This window comes from Phoenix dactylifera, unplaced genomic scaffold (assembly GCF_009389715.1).
Source record: "Phoenix dactylifera cultivar Barhee BC4 unplaced genomic scaffold, palm_55x_up_171113_PBpolish2nd_filt_p 000368F, whole genome shotgun sequence".
Classification (NCBI taxonomy): Eukaryota; Viridiplantae; Streptophyta; class Magnoliopsida; order Arecales; family Arecaceae; genus Phoenix; species Phoenix dactylifera.
This window is the reverse complement of record NW_024067822.1, coordinates 65,001-82,008: the sequence shown is the minus strand read 5'-3', so window position 1 is coordinate 82,008 and position 17,008 is coordinate 65,001.

The window sequence follows — 17,008 nt, the reverse complement described above, 5'->3', positions numbered from 1 at the left end:
TTGATGATTCTAGTGACATCTCTTCTAGCAAGAGAGTTAATTTTGATGATGATACGGAAATTCTTGAAGAAAAGATTGATGAGATGACATTACAAGATAATAATCAAAAATTAATTGGAGATGCATCATCAAGCCAAGAGGCTATTGTGGATCATGGGCTGACCAAGGCTTGGAGGTTTGCTCACGGGCACCCTAAGGAATTAATTCTAGATGATCCATCTCAACCTGTTAGAACTAGAGCATCACTTAGAAACTTAAACAATCATCTAGCTTTCGTTTCACATTTTGAGCCCAAACACATAGAAGAAGCTGAAAAAGATGTAAATTGGATAAATGCAATGCAAGAAGAATTAAACCAATTTACTAGAAACAAGGTATGGAATCTAGTTGAAAGACCTCCTGAATATTCAATCATAGGTACCAAATGGATATACAAAAACAAACTTGATGAAAATGGAATAGTAATAAGGAATAAGGCTAGACTAGTAGCAAAGGGTTATAATCAAGAAGAAGGTATAGATTTTGATGAAACCTTTGCTCCTGTAGCTAGACTTGAGGCAATTAGACTTCTACTAGCATTTGCATGCTCTAAGGACTTCAAATTATTTCAAATGGATGTAAAAAGTGCATTTTTAAATGGGTATATTAATAAGGAGGTATATGTAGAACAACCTCCTGGTTTTGAAAATCATCAATACCCTAATCATGTATATAAATTGAACAAAGCACTTTATGGTTTGAAACAAGCACCTAGAGCATGGTATGAGAGGCTTAGCAAATTTCTACTAGATCATGAATTCTCTAGGGGTAATGTAGATACAACACTATTTTTGAAAAAGCAAAACAAAGATATGTTATTAGTACAGATTTATGTTGATGATATTATTTTCGGTGCTACTAACAATCGCCTCTGCGAAGAATTTGCTAACTTGATGCAGAGTGAATTTGAGATGAGCATGATGGGAGAGCTGAACTATTTCCTCGGGCTTCAAATCAAGCAATCTGAAGAAGGCATCTTCATCAATCAAGCCAAATACATCAAGGAGATGCTTAAGAAGTTTGATATGGAGGGGAACAAGTCAATCAGCACCCCCATGAGCTCATCATGCAAATTAGACCAAGATGAATCAGGTAAATCTGTAGATCAGAAACTATATAGAGGTATGATAGGATCTTTATTGTATCTTACTGCAAGTAGACCTGATATCATGTTTAGTGTTTGCATGTGTGCTAGATATCAGTCTAATCCTAAGGAATCTCATCTAATTGCAGTCAAGAGAATCTTTAAATACCTAATAGGAACTAAGAATATAGGATTATGGTATTCTAAAGAATCTAGCCTGAACTTAATAGGATACACAGATTCAGACTTTGCTGGATGTAAACTTGATAGAAAAAGCACCAGCGGGTCATGTCAATTCCTAGGAGAAAACTTAATCTCATGGTTTAGCAAGAAACAGAACTCGGTTGCATTATCTACTGCTGAAGCTGAATATGTTGCAGCCGGGAGCTGTTGTGCTCAAATCTTGTGGATCAAACAACAATTGGAAGATTATGGCATTAAACAAGATAAAATTTTCATTAATTGTGATAATACAAGTGCCATTAATCTAACTAAAAATCCAATTCAGCATTCAAGAACTAAACATATTGAGATAAGACATCACTTCATAAGAGATCATGTACTGAATGGTGATGTGACACTTCAATTTGTTTGCACTAATGATCAATTAGCTGACATTTTTACAAAACCCTTAAGTGAAGAGAGATTTAGTGTGCTTAGGAGGGGATTAGGAGTGATTGATCCATCCTAGTGGTATTTTCCACTAGATTCATTGATTTTGATGATTAGATTGTGATTAATATAGAGTTTCTTTTCAATGATCATCAAATCAGATCATAATTTAGTGATTTTTCCTCATTCGGCACGAACATAGCATGAGTTTTTGGGTGCGTGCCAGAGTTCGAGACGACTCGAGTAAGTTTCAGAGTCGGCTCGTAAGGGGGAGTCGACTCGCATACAGTCGGGAGTCGACTCGAGGACAATAGGCGCATAAGGAGAGTCGACTCGCGCATATTTTGGAGTCGAGTCGACTCGCGACTCAGTGGAGTCGACTCGCAGTCGGGATCCGACTTTTTAACCCTAACTCCGTCGTTTACAAAACACTTCTATTCACCGCCGCCACTGTTCACAAGCCCTAGAGCCGACTCCTAGATCGTCTCCGGCCATCCCTAAGGCTTTTCCCGTCGACCTTTCACCGTCCATTAGGGTTTTTATCCCATTCTAGGTCAAAATGCCTCGTAAAGCCGTTGTCCGGAAGAGGCCCCAACCCACGTCCGGTACCGAGCGGCGTTCCAAGGCTCGGAACGACCCCGCGAGGTCACAACCTCCGGCTCGTTCCCCGCCGAGGGAGGTTCCCTCGAGGCCATGCGCCGGGAAGGCGGTCTCCACCGGGAGATACGTCGATTTCGACTATCTCTCCCGGAAGGGCTTTACTATAGGAGAGAGACTACGGGCCCAGGGTTTAGAGTACTTTTGTTCCCTAGACCTCCCCACATACCCTGGCCTAATTAGAGAGTTCTATGGTACTGTCCATAGGGGGAATGGGGGAATAGAGGGAACCGTAGCCGGTGTCCCATTGTTTATTTCCGAGGATTTCATAGCCCAAATCCTCCACCTTCCACAGTTAGGGGTGGCTCCCACACACCCCGAAGATAGGACTGAGGCCCTTACGGCCATTCTAGGGCATCCACCCCAGTCCCCTTTAGATGAGGTGTCCGCCAGCTCACTTTCAGTTGAGATGCGGCTCCTCTTGAGCATCATTTCTCGGTCTTTGTTCCCAAAGACCGGACGGTTCGATTTTGTGTCTGAGAGGGACCTAGCCCTCATGTACTACATTCTCCAGGATACCCCCATAAACTTTCCCAAGATGATATATAGATACCTATGTGAGCCACTAGATAGACCTAGGCTCACCCTCCCCTATGGCATGATGTTCACTCTTCTATTTAGGGAGGCCGAGATTCCCATTCCTGAGGAGGAACCCTCTCGCGCATTGCGATGGACAGATCGCATGCGCCCGGGAACCCTACACAGGATGGGGTTTCGGAAGGTCGAGGGAACCTGGGTTAGGAAATCATCCACCTCCACACATACCACCAGACATGCCCCTAGTCCTGACCCAAACTCAGACTATCCTACCTTTCCCTCCACTTCTGCTCCCACCACCTCAGCCGGACCCTCCTCCTCAGCTCCACCTACTCAGCCCATGGAGGTCCGGATCGCTCCTGAGCAGCTCCGGGAGTTGCGGCAGGAGATAGTTAGAGATCTCCGGGATGACCTGCTTAGGGAGCTCCGGGGTTCAGTGCCTGCTCCTTCTCCTGCACCTTCTTCAGCGTTGGTCCCTTCCCTGTCCGCCGTGGCTGAGATGACGGCCCATGTGCGGGAAGAGATCGACAATGTAAGGTTCCTGGTCCAAGCCCAGTTCCACAGCATGAGCGAAGTCTCGAGCACCACTCGGAAGATGCGCGATAACGTCCGACAGGATATGGGCACCACTACCCAGGGGGTCGAGCGCTTGGCGAATGTACTGATCGCCAAGTTGGACACACTGCAGGAGACCCTGACCGAGCTCTCCACCACACACAGCAGGGCCACTTCGGCCATTATCTCCCAGCTTGAGAATGTCACAGACGGGGTCACTCTCCTCATGGAGCAGAACAGATTGAGAGGAGGAGCCACATCCTCGAGGAGACCCTAGCTGCTTTTGTTTTATTTTGACATGTATCTTTTGCTTTACTTATTGTATTCACAAATGTATTTATATATACATCAATACAATGAGTAAACATATTCATTTCAATTCTGTGCCAATTGATCTCTGCTTGCTTGTGTGTTCTATTCACTTCCTTTTTGATACGATGACAAAAAGGGGGAGAAATATGTAATAGATATGTAAAAGGAATAAATGAAAATCAATAAAAACAACAAAAACTTTTAAAACACACAATAATTTGTTCTTAGTGGATTTGATACCTCGAGGCTCATTATCTCTCTGTTGGGGCTCCTAATGGAGTAATCTCCAGAATCTATTCAAGGGATATTCGGAGATTAGTTGAATCCTACTCAAGAACAAATTGACAGATTTTCCCTCTAAAAACCAAAAATTTCAGTTCAAAAACTTCAATGCATTAAAAGAAAATTCAGAGAATCAAAACAAAGTAGAATGCATATGTTGAGGGGGAGAATCTGAATTTTTAAGAAAGTCAAATCATTAAATATATATAAGCCAAACAATTGATTGCATGATATGAAGGCTTATATAATTCCAAATGAAAGGGGGAGCTTTAACTCCAAAATTTATTGTTTTACACCTTTCAAGCTTGGATAAATTAAATAACCAGACACTTGAATTCATTTATAGATTTTATTTCCTTGTTTATTGAGCAATTCACTTTACATATACTCAATGTTTTGTCATCATCAAAAAGGGGGAGATTGTGGAGTGATTGATTAAAACCCTATTTGATTTTGATGAGATCAAAGCATTTGAGTATATCTCTTGTTTACTAATGAATTCAATTAAGTGTTTCAGTGAAAATCTTGTCTAAGTGTTTCTAGACTTGGTTCAAGATATTTTGGATAAGTTAAGAAGTCAGTTTGAACCAAAGTCTGAGACTCGAGTCGACTCCGGGATATTACGAGTCGACTCCAAACGTATCAGAAGCACTGGCACGGGCTCGAGTCGACTCCGGATCATTACGAGTCGACTCCGACTGAGAATAGACAGACGAGCAGAAAGCATCAACTCAAAACCTGTCAGCGAGTCGACTCCTGAAGTGCGCGAGTCGACTCCGATGCTTACCGAGTCGACTCTGGAGTAGTATGAGTCGACTCCAAGGAGTTACAGACAGAAAAGTCAGAGAGCGATTTTCGACCCTGAGATTCGAGTCGACTCCTGTGGAACGCGAGTCGACTCCGATGGTTGGCAGGTCGACTCCAAAGAAAGTGAGAGTCGACTCTCAGTGGTACACAAGGCAAAAGTCAGAGAGCAGTTGTTGCCCAAAGTGACAATCCAAGGGGGGGGGTGAATTGGTTTCTTCTAAATTTTGGTGCTTTAAAAGCTTTCTCAATTAAGTGCGGTGGTTGCTTTCTTAGATTATTAGAATGAGTTAAACTAGAACAAGGATAGAAGACAATGCAAGAACAAATGTAAACACAAGCACAACACAAACACAACAATATATAGTGGTTCGGTGCTCTCCTTAGCACCTACGTCCACTCCCCAAGCGACCCCTTGGGAATTCACTATAATCTCGCGGATTACAGTTGGATTGTTTTCCGGGCTCACAATCCAAAAACCTTTGTTGGTTTTACGGGCTCACCAACGAACCTATACACTTTGGTTTTCCGGGTTCACCAAAAACCTTTGTTGGTTTTGCGGGCTCACCAACGAACCTTTACACTTTGGTTTTCCGGGTTCACCAAAAACCTTTGTTGGTTTTGCGGGTTCACCAACGAACCTTTACAAGTAGTTTGACAAACAAAAAAGAAAGATTCAAACTCCTAAATGAGCAAATGTAACAATATGAACTACAAAGAAGAGTTAGAAAATATTTATCGCTTTGAAGTTGCTTCTCTCTTCTTTTTCAAGAATGCTTCACTTCTTCAAGGGAGGATGGAGCTCTTGATGCCTCTTTGAAACTGCTCAATCCCTTTCTTTGATTGTTGAATGAAGCTCTTGATGAAGGAGATTAGGGCACTTTTGTTTTCTTGTGTATTCTTTGATATTTCTCTCAAAAGATATTTTCTCTGATGAATAGTGACCCTTTAAATAGTTTCCAACCTTCTTTGGACAAGCCCCAATGGTCAGATTTCAAAAACTAGCCGTTACTCACATTGGGAAGAGCAAAAAGTACATCTGCAGAACTAGCCGTTACTGTTCAGCCCGTGTTTGGGTCGGCTCAACCTGTCCTTGGGTCGACCCAACTTTCACTTGGGTCGACTCAACCATTCCTTGGGTCGACCCTCTCAGAAAACACAGAAACTTGACTTTCAGACTTCCTTCACTTGGGTCGACTCAACCATTCTTTGGGTCGACTCAAACTTCACTTGGGTCGACTCAACTTCTTCTTGGGTCGACCCTCTCAGTAATTCCAGAGAACCATTTTCTGTCTGTCTTTCTGTCTTGCCTTTGGGTCGACCCTCTCAGGGTTTGGGTCGACTCAAGCTTGGGTCGACTCAACCACTGTTTGGGTCGACCCTCTCAGTAAATCCAGAGAACATTCTTCTGTCATATTTTGAGGTTCTTGAAGGTTGGGTCGACTCATGCTTACCTTGGGTCGACCCAACTCACTGTTCATCTGTGCCATTTTTGCAGGAGTGTGTCAAATGATTTCTTGATGTGCCGGGGTCGACCCAATCAACCTTTGGGTCGACTCAATCCACACTTTGCTGCATTCTCAAGGTTAGATTCGTTCAAATGAACAAAGGCATGTATCTATTATCAATCACACAAATATACTGAGAGTAATGAACTTATAAATGAAGTATCAATTTAACTTATAACAAACTCTAGATAATTACTTGTTAATCATCAAAATAACACTATCATCCTCAGCAGTTTTCGGACTCTGAGATTCGAGTCGACTCCCGCAATGAACGAGTCGACTCCGAGACACCGCGACCCCAAAGAGACAGAAGTTTAATTTGTTGTCTCTGAGAGCCGAGTCGACTCCAAGACAGCTCGAGTCGACTCCAAGGCAGTGGTACATCAAAAAGGCAGAAGGCAGTGTTTCGGAAACTGAGAGCCGAGTCGACTCCGGAGAAGTTCGAGTCGACTCCAAGACTGGACGAGCCAAAAGACAGAAGATCGGGAGTTCGGGCTCTGAGAGCCGAGTCGACTCCGGAGAAGTTCGAGTCGACTCCAAGACTGGACGAGCCAAAAGACAGAAGATCGGGAGTTCGGGCTCTGAGCGCCGAGTCGACTCCCAGGATTGTCGAGTCGACTCGAGTGGACCAAGTTGAAAAGTAGATCTACGGATTTCATGGGATGAGCCGACTCCGAAAATGCCAAGTCAGCTCCAGAAGTTGGCGAGTCGACTCCGGGTCAAGACGAGTCGACTCCCAGTCGAGGAAGTCACTTTAATTCAAATCCGGAACAGTTGCCAAGCCAACTCCAGAAAAGCATGAGTCGACTCCCGCTACAGCCGAGTCGACTCCAGATCGCGCGAGTCGACTCCGACCCCAACGGACACATTGTCAGGTTGTGCAGAGTGTGCAGAACGGGCAGAAAAAGGTGTCTAACGGCTAGTTTCCGTGGGGGATGGTTTAAATAGCCACAGAGGACTGTAGCAAGGCAGAGAACAACCATTCCATTCAAAGAAATCAAGCATTCAATCTCTGCAACCTAGTTTTCAACGGAAAAGAAGGAAGAGCGCCATTAACTCCATCCAGCTACCTCTTCCCAGCATTTAAAGAAGTCTCCTCCTGCCTTCAAGTCGACCAGACATTCAAGAGGAGACCCGAAGTTTAAGAAGCCCTACTCTACTCCAACTCAAACGTGTTTGAGGGCTCTTAACTTCTCTCTAGTTTATATTGTTATTTATCTGCTTTTGAGAAGCTCTGTTTTTCTGTTTGTTGTCATTATTTCCATCTTGTCTTTGCTTGATTCAATCGGGGGATTGAATCAAGAGTGTAGAGGTTGGTTGGTGAGCCGAGGGTAAAACCAACGTGTAAGGGTTCGATTGTGATCCCGGGAAAACAATCGGGGTGGTTCTAGTCGGTGAGCCTGAAAAAACCGACCGAGTTCGTTGTGAGCTCGTAAAACAACAAGTTGGGTTGTGAGCTTGTAAAACAACCGACTGTAATCCGAGGGGTTATAGTGAATTCCCAAGTGAGACTTGGGGAGTGGACGTAGGAGCAAGGGTTAGCTCCGAACCACTATAAAAACCTTGTGTTTGTGATTGTTTGTCTCTTTCTCTTACTCTCATCTCACTCACAGCACATAGCAACTAACTAATCATCTTGCTAAAGTCTTAATTAGTCATCCACAAATATTTTAGTTGCAAATTATTTTAAAAACCCAATTCACCCCCCCCTCTTGGGTTGTCTATCTGGGCAACAATTATGAGTTATCCCCTTTTTACTACAAAACTCATCAAATAAATGATTTTCAAATTCGGTTCCATGGTCACTTCTAATAGCTATGACTGAAGTACCTCTAGCATTTGTTACTTCCTTATGAAATTTCTTAAAAGCTGAAAATGCTTGATCCTTATGAGCTAAGAACATGACCCAAGTGTATCTAGAATAATCATCTACAATAACTAGACCATATTTATTTCCACCTAGACTTGTGGTTCTAGTTGGTCCGAATAGATCCATGTGTAGTAGTTCTAGAGGTCTAGAGGTAGAGACACAATTTATTGATTTAAAGGAGTTCCTTGATTGTTTGCCAAATTGACATGCTTCACATATTTTATTCTTTTCAAACTTTAGTTTTGGCAAACCTATCACGGAATCTCTTTTAACTAGTTTTGATATTGTGTCCATGCTTGCATGACCTAACTTACGGTGCCATAACCAACTAGCATCATTATCCTTAGTTTCATTAACAACTAAACATGGGTTATGTTTGGCAAGATCCTCAAGGTCTACAACATACACATTCCCACGTCTTATTCCTTTAAAAATTAAACTATTGTCATTTGAGTTGGTTATGATGCATAGTGATGGTTTGATCAAAACATCAAAACCTCTATCACACAATTGACTAATGCTAAGTAAATTATGCTTTAGACCATCAACATATCGAACATTATCAATAAAGGTTGAAGGGGTAATTTGTACTTTACTTATACCAATGATGTGACCTTGGTTATTGTCTCCAAAAGTTACAGCACCTCCCTTCTTAGCTTCAAGGGTGAAGAATTGATCCTTGTCACCCGTCATGTGTCTTGAGCAGCCACTATCCAAGTACCAACAATTTTTGTCTACCTTGGCTGCAAGACACTCCTACACAAGCAATTCATACAACTTTAGGTACCCAAGTTTTTTTGGGTCCTTCATGGTTAGTAATGTTGGTTTCTTTTGGAACCCAAACCCTTTTAATTTTTCTTTTAGTTTTTCCTTTTCTATAATCACACACATTTGCTTTATGTCCTAATGTTCCACAGCAAAAACATGTTATTTTCTTATTTTTACTCTCCCCTGCTTTAACAAAGAAATTACTAAGGAGTTTTTGCTTATTTTTAGGTTTATACCCTAAACCCGCTCTATTGAATACAGCTCGTTGACTATTAAGTATCATCTCTAATTTTTCTGAGCTATATGTAAATTTTTCTACAAGAGGCTTGTACTTTTCAAGTTCTAGTGTCAATTTTTGTTTTTCTGTTTTTAGATTATTTAGTTCTTTTGTGAGACTCTCTTTTAAGATATGTTTATTATTTTTAAGTTCTAATATTTCTTTGTTCAGCCTTTCGTTATCTTTAGTTAAGGTATTATTCTTTTGAATCAAGATTTGGTTACTTGTCTTAAGTTCTGCATTTTCTTTAATAAAAACATCTTTATCCTTAACTAATGTATCATACTTACGGAGGTGAGTTTGGTTAGTTACTTTTAATTCTTTGTTTTTAAGGTTTATTGTCTTCTACTCATCCATTAATTCATTGAAAGCATCATATAATTCATCGAAAGTAAAATCTAAATGTGTTCCGGATATTACCTCATTGTCGTTAGCCATAAAACAAAGGTTGGCCTTTTCTTCTTGATCCTCATCCGATGATGATGAAGATGTATCGGAGTCCGATAGGGTGGAGACGAGGACTTTCTTTTTCTTGTGCTTGCTCCCCTTCTTCAGCAAAGGACACTCAGCTCTGAAGTGCCCCGGCTTCTTACACTCATAACAACCGATCCCCTCATTTTCCCTTTCCTTACCTTTATCCTTGTGATAGGAACTTGAGGGGCCTCTCCTTTGATGTGAGGATTTCTTCCGGTTGATGAATCTTCTGAATTTTCTTACAAGGAGAGCCTCATCATCATCTCCCTCATTATCTTCCTCTTCACTGCTACTGCTGCAAGATAAGTCTTTGTTAGTTGAAACAGATTTTAATGCTATTACCTTTTTCTTGTGAGAGGACTCTTCTTCGCTGTGTTGTTTCATTGTGAGATCGTGCGTCATTAGGGATCCAAGAAGCTCCTCAAGTGGAAGCTTGTTCAAGTCCTTGGCTTCTTGGATTGCCGTCACCTTGGCTTCCCATGACCTTGGTAGACAGCGAAGAATCTTCCTGACAAGCTCACTGTTAGTATAATTTTTGCCAAGGCTTTTTAGGCCATTGACAATGTCAGTAAATCTAGTGAACATGCAAGTGATAGTTTCATTAGAATCCATCTTAAACAATTCATACTTATGAACTAATATATTTATTTTGGATTCTTTGACTTGATTCGTGCCCTCATGGGTCACTTCAAGTCTATCCCAAATCTCTTTTGCAGAATTACAAGTAGAGACTCTATTGAATTCATTTCTATCTAATGCACAGTAAAGCACATTCATTACTTTGGCATTGAGTTGTGCCTTCCTAAAGTCATTGTCATCCCAATCCCTTTCAAGTTTGGGTACAGTCACACCCTCTACATAAATGGATGGGATGTATAGTCCATTTAGTATAATGGTCCACATCTCATAGTCTTGTGCTTGGATAAATATTCTCATCCTAGCCTTCCAATATGAGTAGTCGGATCCATTAAAGAATGGGGGTCTTTGGGTGGACTGGCCCTCAATGTGGGAAGATCCAAATGGGGTTGTCATTTTGATCTTTTACTCTTTGGGTAAAAAGAGTTCCTGCTCTGATACCACTTGTTGCCTAGATAGACAACCCAAGAGGGGGGGGGTGAATTGGGTTTTAAAATAATTATTACAATTATTTGATTTGTGAAATACTAATTAACACTTTTTGCAAGTTGATTAATTAGATGCTATGTGCTGTGAATGAAATGAAAGTAAGAGAAAGACACAAGCAATCACAAACACAATGATTTTATAGTGGTTCGGAGCTAACCCTTGCTCCTACGTCCACTCCCCAAGCCTCACTTGGGAATTCACTATAACCCCTCGGATTACAGCCGGTTGTTTTACCAGCTCACAACCCAACTTGTTGTTTTACGAGGTCACAACGAACTCGGTCGGTTTTCCCAGGCTCACCGACTAGAACCACCCGATTGTTTTCCCGGGATCACAATCGAACCCTCACACGTTAGTTTCAACCTAGGCTCACCAACAAACCTTTACACCCTTGATTCAATCCCCTGATTGAATCAAGTAAGAACCAAATGGAAAGAAAGAACAAATAGAAAAAGTACAGCTTCTAGGAAAGCAGATATTCAGCAATATAAACAATAGAGAAGTTAAGAGCCCTCAAACTATTTTATGACGATGTAGAGGAGGGCTTCTTGAACTCTGGGTCTCCTCTTGAATGTCTTGAAGACTTGAAGGCAGAAGGAGACTTCTTTAATGCTGGGAAGAGTTGGTTGAATGGAGTTAATAGCCCTCTTCCTTCTTTTCCGTTGAAAATCCGTTTGCAGATGATAGATTCTTGTTTTCTTTGAGTGGAATATCACTTTTCTGCCTTGCTACAGTCCTCTGTGGCTATTTAAGCCATTCCCCACGGAAACTAGCCGTTAGACACACTTTACTAGCCGTTCTGTACATTCTGCACATCCTGACAATGTGTCCGTTGGGATCGGAGTCGACTCGCGCGATCTGGAGTCAACTCGGCTGTAGCAGGAGTCGACTCATGCTTTTCTGGAGTCGGCTCGGCAACTATTCCAGATTTGAATTAAAGTGGTCTTCTCGACTGGGAGTCGACTCGACTTAACCCGGAGTCGACTCGCCAAAATCTGGAGCTGACCTGGCACTTTTGGAGTCGGCTCATCCCATGGAATCCATAGAGCCATTCTTCAACTTGGCTCACTCGAGTCGACTCGAAAATTCTGGGAGTCGACTCGGCGCTCAGAGCCCGAACTCCCGATCTTCTGTCTTTTGGCTCGTGCAGTCTTGGAGTCGACTCGAACTGTTCCGGAGTCGACTCGGCTCTCAGTATCCGAAAAACAGTCTTCTGTCTTTTTTGGAGTAGCGCTGCCTTGGAGTCGACTCGAACTGTCTTGGAGTCGACTCGCGTCTCAGAGACAAAAACACTGTCTTCTGTCTTTTGGAGTATTTGCGGGAGTCGACTCGGTTCTCAGTGTCCGAAAACTGCTCTCTGACTTTTGCCTTGTATAACACTGAGAGTCGACTCTTGCTTTCTTTGGAGTCGACCTGCCAACCATCGGAGTCGACTCGCGTTCCTCAGGAGTCGACTCGGCTCTCAGGGTCGAAAATTGCTCTCTGACTTTTTGTCTGTAACTCCCTGGAGTCGACTCATACTACTCCGGAGTCGACTCGCCAAACATCGGAGTCGACTCGCGCTCTTCAGGAGTCGACTCGCTGACAGGTTTTTGTTAGAAATATGCCCTAGAAGCCAATTTGGCTGACGCATTATTTTATTTTGGGACATAAATTTGTACTTGACCTAATAATGAATTTATTAGGATGGGCATTCTTTTCATTCATGTTCTTATGTGTCCATGAATCGTCCAAGGAATTAATAAGATGATGACGCATATTCTCAAGAGTTGAGAATTTGAGGCATGTGTCATTGGTGATTAATTCCTGAATTGCTCCTGATCGATGGATCCATCACGAGGGACGGTGATCGATCCGTTGAGATTAGTGCACAGATCACTTAGTCAGATGGATGAGTCTTGAGTCCACAGTGTAGGGACACTGGAGTGATTGTGTAAGTGCTTGTTAGAGAACAAGGGTACTGAGCGTGACTAAAGCAAGTAGTCACTTGGATGTCTATCCACTCGTCAGTGACTTACTTGATGCTGCAGTTGTATGACTGGTCCTTTGACCTGCAATGCCTCGGCTAATCACAGTGAGGTTGCTGTAGTTTGACGAGCACATAAACATGGGCCCTATCCATTTGGGTCCTTGTGGTGCAGATTAGCTGCAGTAGGTTCATTGCAGGAGTAGGGGTGCATCTAGATGGAATCTATCGACCTTGATAGATTAGGAGAGATCCTATGTGATTTATGAGACTGAGTTCGTAAATCCTTGGCCAAGGTAGTTTTTGGAAAAAGAGTTTTCCAATCTCGAACTGGAGTCGAATAAATTTTACATATGACAGATGATGGGGTTTGACGAGTTATCCATGACCTCCATCCTGTTGGGATCCACGATAGAGGGATTGTATCATATGCTAACTGCACCTAGAGGTTCATCTATTCTACTCTGCTGGGTTGCCACTACATGCTGCTAGGTGTCACTGGTGGATTGTGAGACTCAGAGGCATTTACTTGATGATCAGTGAACCCGAATGAGAAGAGTTGGAATTGTTCTAACCCATTGAAAGGAGTTTCAATGATATTGTGATAGGGATCACAACATATCTCACTACCAGACAGAATAGAACCTATGGGGTCACACACAATAGAGGATCTGATCGATCTAATGGTTGGATTGTGATTTGGAATCACAATAGTTTGTAATTGTCAATTTGATTGATAATTAGTTTAACCCACTAAGAGTTAGTGAGTTGAAGAAGGAATTAATTGTAATTGGATTGCAATTTGATTGAATCAATTGGACTTAATTAATTGGGCTCGATCTTATATGATAAGGTTCAAGAGTCCTACTTGGAGTAGGACACCTAGATTCTAATTAGATTAGGACTTCAAATTATTAGAGTCCTACTTAGAGTAGGATTCCTAAAGTTCTAATTGGATTAGGACTAAAATTATAAAAGTTCTAATTGGATTAGGACTAAAATTATATGAGTCCTAATTGGATTAGGATTCCTAGAGTCCTAATTAATTTTGGTCCAATAGATAAAGATGACTCCTAAATAGATTAGGATTCATGTGAATCAAATAGGGAGACTAATTGGGTTCTACTTAGATTAGGATTCAATGAACCAAGGGCCACCTAAATCCTAATTTGATTAGGATTAGAAGGGAGGGGCAAGAGCCCCTCCCTTCCTCGGATGCTCCCGGGATCCGCGTCCTGGATGACCGGGATGCGCGACCCGGATGGACGGGACTCGCGTCCCGGATGCCCGGGACGCAAGACCCGTTTTGGCCAAACATTGGTGCGGCTCCTCCTAACTTTTAGGAGGAGTCCACACCTAGGGCTTCAAAGAAAAAGAATAAAAAAGGGGGCAGCCCCCTTTGGGATCATTCTTGGTGGTTCTTTTTAGGCGAGCGGCCTCCATCTCTCCCTCTCTTCCTTCTTCCATCCGCAAGGCAAAAGAGGAGCAGCAAGGATTTTTGATTCTTCCTCCTCTTCATCAGATGCATGGAAGAAAACAAAGAGAGAAAGGTGTTTCTCTCTTCCTCCTTCTTCTTCCATGGTAAAGAAAAGAAAAGAAAGCGTTTCTTCCTTCTCCTTCTTTCTCCTCTTGGAAACAATCAAGAGTTGATTGCTTAGAGAAGTTCCAACCATCAAAAGGGATCTCTGCAAGGGAGCTAGCACCCCGGTGAGATCGCAACCTCGATCAATCCAGATCTTCATGTGGATACCCGTAGAGGCCGGACACTTGTGCGGCTTCAAGCGAACCTGATTTCCACGATCATCAAATAGCGGTGAAGATCTACCCGCTCAAAGGTAAAGATTTGATCTTTATAATTTTAATTGTAGATCTGAAAATTAATCAAGTAATTAATTTTAATCCTTTCCTTCAGATTTCATGATCTTCTGAGTTAGAGAACTCAGATTTTTTTTTGAAATCTACGTTCCTCTGGACGTTCATGAGATGAACGACCCCGCGTGCGTCTTTCCGCTACGATCGTCGCAACGCGTGTGAGGGTAAACCGACAGTGGTATCAGAGCCAGGTTTTTAGGATTAAGATTAACATTAATAGACTTGATTAGGATTTTATTAGATCTGAATTTTAATATTCATGCTTGCTGAAATTTTCTGCGTGCTGAAATTTCAGATTTCAGAAATTTCAGCATGCTGATTTTTATTCTTATGATGTTGCATGTTGATTTTAAATTACAATGAGATTGAAACAATTAAAAATCATGTCTTGTATAATCAGAGATTCAGTTGGTAGCATGATTAAAATTAAAATTATCAGATCTGAAATTATATGCATGAGATGCATGTGATAAGAATCAATCATGGATTCATGATCATAAAAATATATTTTTCTGCTTATGCCTATGCTTAAAAAGAAAATTATATATGCATGAGATGAATAAGATATGATCAAATCATGGATTCATGATAATTAAAGGATGTTAACTCGAGTCGACTTAAGGTTAACTCGAGTTAACTCCAAGCATATATGAGTCGACCCCTGTTTGAGGATGTGTTTAAAATGTATGCATGAGATGTATGTATTAGTTAAACAAAATTTATTTGCATGAGATGTAAATAAAATTCTTAAAAATAGGACATTTACATAAGATGTAAACTGAAACAATTATGTCATTTACATAAGATGTAATCACATAATATATGAAAGAGTTTCATATTTACATAGGATGTAAACTTGAACCAATGTGACATTTACATAAGATGTAATTATATAACATTTGGTTTGGGATAGATTGTTACATTAAATGCAAATCCTTTGATACCTAAAACCTCCTCAATCAGTCGAGAGTGAACGATGCATTGAGCTAGCCATATTTGATTAATTGATCTAATTGGTGTCTAGGAAAGCATTAAAGGTGGTTACTTAATTAGGACCTTACTCTCTGAGTAAGGGGAGCCTCCCACCTGCTTACCTGGCCAATTGATCGATTACCTCCTATGAATAGCTCAAAGTTGGAATCACTAAGACTAGATTACCTAATATTAAGGTAATAGAAATACATTCAGATACATAAGAATTATATGGGAACCGAAATACTCTTTTATTTTCTTTTGAAAAAAGAAAAATAGAATTATTCGGAGTAATAAGACTATTCCAATTATGATATTCGTGAAGAAAGAATCGCAATAAATGTAAAGAAGGAACATCTTGGATCCAGAATTGAAGGATTTGAACCAAGATTTTCAGATGGATGGGATAAGGTATTAGTATATCTGACACATAGTTTAAATGCGATAATTTGTCCTCCAAAAAGGGAAATGTTGAATGAATAGATCGTAAATTCAAATTCTGAGATTTTGGTATTTTTTTTTCTTCGAGGGAAGATACTAATCGCAGCAAGAATGGAATTTCCACAATGACTGCAAAACCTTCCAATATCATCTGAGAATAAAAATGAAAATAAAAATAATTGTTGTGCCCAACAAATCGATTTTGGTTAGAATCATTAACCGAATAAATCAAATAATTCTGTTGATACATTCGAATAATTGAACGTTTCACAAGTACTGAACTAGATTTATTGTCATAACCAAAAATTTCCGTGGATTCGTAAAAAACCGAACTATTTAAACCACGATCATGAACAAATGTGTAAATATACTCCTTAAAGAGAAGCGGATATAGAAAGTGTTGTTGCCGAGATCTATCTTTTTCTAAATATCCTTGTAATTCTTCCATTTACATTTCTACTTGAACCAGAGGCGGGACCTATTTCATTTTGGGGGTTATCAAATGATACATAGTGCAATATGGTCAGAACGGGGTATGTATTATGTATATAATTACAGTAAGAAAAATATATATATCCCGCAAACAAAGGAAACAGGGGAGTCCAATCAACAGATCTTTTTCCTCTCCTTTTCTATCCAATTGGTTTATGTTCGTTATAATTACAAGAGGGTAAAAAATCCTTTATTTTTGCAACTCGATCGCTCTTTTGACTTTGGAATAAATTTTCTTTATCAGTATACTGTTTCTTCTACACATCCGTCTCCAATCCATAATAAAGAATAATTAGGATTCATTAAAAAAAAAGAAAGAAAATCAATGGTCCACTCACAGAAGAACCCACCCTTTCCCGCA